The sequence below is a fragment of the Hevea brasiliensis genome, chromosome 2 (assembly GCF_030052815.1).
Source record: "Hevea brasiliensis isolate MT/VB/25A 57/8 chromosome 2, ASM3005281v1, whole genome shotgun sequence".
NCBI classification, from domain to species: Eukaryota; Viridiplantae; Streptophyta; class Magnoliopsida; order Malpighiales; family Euphorbiaceae; genus Hevea; species Hevea brasiliensis.
The window spans coordinates 1960917-1964349 of record NC_079494.1 but is presented as its reverse complement, the minus strand read 5'-3'; the positions used below and the strand labels follow the sequence as shown (position 1 = coordinate 1964349).

The 3433-nt window shown below is 39.0% G+C and overlaps 1 non-coding gene across 1 annotated transcript; it reads right to left on the bottom strand.

Moving 5' to 3' along the window:
* Positions 1-312: 312 nt before the first annotated feature.
* LOC131178144 (small nucleolar RNA R71) lies at positions 313-419 on the bottom strand. Its single transcript, XR_009147275.1, has one exon. It is a non-coding gene; the product is annotated as a small nucleolar RNA R71 (small nucleolar RNA).
* Positions 420-3433: the final 3014 nt, after the last annotated feature.

The following is a 3433-nucleotide window of genomic DNA, read 5'->3' as shown; positions in this document are numbered from 1 at the left end:
AGCCTAGTGTCACTAGACCCACAGTGGAAGCCAATAACTTTGAATTAAAACCAGCATGGCTCCAAATGATTCAACAAACCCAGTTTGCAAGTTCACCAACAGAAGACCCACACTATCGCCTCCAGTGCTTTCTTGCCCTATGTGACACATTCAAGATGAATGGAGTGTCTAATAAGACTCAGAGCATTCCCATTCTCCCCTCGGGACAGAGCAAGGAAGTGGTTACTTTCTTAACCGGCTGAAATATTCACTACTTAGGAAAACCTCTCTCAAGCTTTTCTAGTAAGGTATTTTCCACCTGCAAAGATTGCAAAGTTGAGGCTTGAGCTCAACACCTTCAGACAAAAGGAAGGAGAATCATTTTATGACGCATGGGAAAGATACAAAGACTTGCAGAGGGAATGTCCACACCATGGCATAGAAGATTGGCTATTAGTGCAAAATTTCTATAATGGGTTACTACCCTCTACAAGGAGCACAATTGATTCAGCTGCAGAAGGTGATCTAATGGAGAAAACAGTGACACAAGCACTTGAACTTCTAGAAAGGGTTGCATACCATAATTATGAGTGGTCAAATGAAAGAGGAAATACAAAGAGAACTGCAGGGGTCCTAAAAGTAGACGCCCTAAGAATGATAAATGCTCAGTTTAATCAGCTCACAAAGAAACTCGAAAGAATGCAAGCCAACGCAGTTGGTACAAACAGTCAATATAAGGACAGCTATGGAGGAGGATACATGAGTTCAAAATACAACAATTTCAATGAACCATCCACAGAACAGATGAACTATGTAAATAATGGAGGAAACTTCAATCAGAAGCAGCCCAACATTCTATATTCAAATACTTACAATCCTGGATGGAGGAACCACCTAAATTTCTCATGGTTCAATCAGCAAAACTAGCCAATAAATAAGCAACAAGGGAACAAACCACCAGCACCCCTTGGATTTCAGAACAGAGGTCAAAACTTTGCACAGTCATCACTACCTCTCCAACCTCAACAACCTGAACCGAAAATGACTGTGGAAACCATGATGGAAGAATTCCTAGCAGCTCAATAACAAAATGAATTGATTAAACAGCTGACTTCCAGAGTGGACTAACTCACTACTCATAACAAGATGCTAGAGAATCAAATCGCTCAGCAAGCAAGTTCTTCAAGTAAGGCTACTGGCAAACTGCCTAGCCAACCAGAAATGAACCCAAGGGAGCATTGTAAGGCAATTACACTGAGGAGTGGGAGAACTCTAGCACAACCAGAGGTAGAACTGACAGAGGAAACCATATAAAAATCTAAAGATCAAGCAGAGAAAAATAAGGAAGAAGCTAAGAAAGATCAGGAAGAGGAAGCAAGGAAGACAAAGAAATTACCAGAGCCATACCAACCTCCCCTACCTTTTCCTCAGAGATTTCAGAAAGCCAAATTGGACAAGCAGTTTGAGAAGTTTTTGGAAGTTTTATAGAAACTTTACATAAACATCCTCTTCACTGAAGCACTTTCTCAGATGCCATCCTATGTCAAATTTCTTAAGGAAATTCTGTCAAAGAAAAGAAAGCTAGAAGACTATGGAACAAGAGCTCTAATGAGGAATGCAAAGGTCACATCTTGCAAAACAAACTGCCTCCAAAGTTAAAAGATCCAGGAAGCTTCTCCATACCTTGCCTCATTGGTAACAAGAAAATAGACAAGGCCCTCAGCGATCTTGGGGCAAGCGTCAGTTTAATGCCTCATCAATATGAAAAAAGCTAGAGATCGGAGAACTGAAGCCCACAACAATCTCATTGCAATTGGCTAATCGATCTGTTAAATATCCTGTGGGGATACTTGAGAACATCCCTATCAAAATGGGTAAATTTTTCATTCCAGTGGACTTTGTTATCCTTGAGATGGAAGAAGATGTTAAAATTCCTATCATCCTGGGAAAAACATTCTTGGCCACCGCCGGAGCCATCATAGATGTCAAAAATGGGCCCTCAAAGTAGGAGAAGAAGAAGTGAAGTTCAACTTATTCTACACAATGAAACACAAATTTGAACCTGATGAATGCTTCAAGGTTGACACAATCGACGAACAAGTTGAAAAGGAATTTCATAAGACACATCCTAAAGATCCTCTTGAAGCATGTATTATGCACAGCCACACAATAGATGATGAAAATACAGACATAGTAGTCTGTGCACAACAATTAGCAGCTCATCCACCCCTACCCTCAGCTAAGGCTTCCGAGATGGAGAAGTTGAAGGAGGAACAAACCAAAGGTAAGCTCCAGGAAAACGCCAAATAGGTAGAGCTTAAACCTCTCCCCTCCTCGCTAAGGTACGCATTTCTAGACTCAAATTTTAAATATCCTATTATAATCAATGCTAGCCTGTCTAAGTTAGAAGAGGAAAATTATTAAGAGAACTTAGGATCCATAGCAAAGCCATAAGGTATAAAATAGAAGACCTGAAGGGAATCAACCCTTCGATTTGCATGCATAGGATACCCATGGAAGAGAACAGTAAACCCACAATTGAACACCAAAGAAGACTTAACCCAAACATGAAAGAAGTAGTCAAGAAAGAAATTTTAAAACTATTAGATGTAGGTATCATATACCCAATTTTTGATAGTAAATGTGTTAGTTCAGTACATGTAGTTCCTAAGAAAGGTAGGACAACTATTATCCAAAATACAAACAATGAACTAATCCCTACTAGAGTAGTCACTGGTTGGCGAATGTGCATAAATTATAGGAAATTGAACAGTGCTACCAGAAAAGACCATTTCCCTCTCCCCTTCATTAACCAAATGTTAGAAAGGTTAGCGAAACACTCTTAATTCTGTTATCTATAGATGGGTATTTGGGATTCTTTCAAATTCCTATTCACCCAGAAGACCAAGAAAAGACAATATTCACTTGTCCCTACAGAACATTTGCATATAGGAGAATGCCTTTTGGTCTTTGTAATGTTCCTGCTACCTTTCAAAGATGTATGATGGCTATCTTTTCTGATTATATTGAAGATATCATGAAAGTTTTTATGGATGATTTTTCTGTCTATGGAACTACTTGTGATGATTGCCTAGGTAATTTATCTAAAGTGTTGCAAAGATGTGAAGAATCAAACCTGGTCCTAAATTGCGAAAAATGCCACTTCATGGTAAGGGAAGGCATAGTTTTGGAACATTTAATATCAGAAAGAGGAATTGAAGTTGATAAGGCAAAAATTGAGATCATTGAAAACATGCCACCCCCAATATCAGTTAAGGGAGTGCGAAGCTTTTTGGGACATGCAGGATTCCATAAAAGATTTATCAAGGACTTTTCCAAAATAGCTAAGCCACTTACCAACTTGTTAAGTCAAGATGTTCCCTTTGATTTTGATGAAAATTGCCTTGTCTCCTTTAACAGGATTAAAGAGGCCCTGATATCAGCACTAATAATG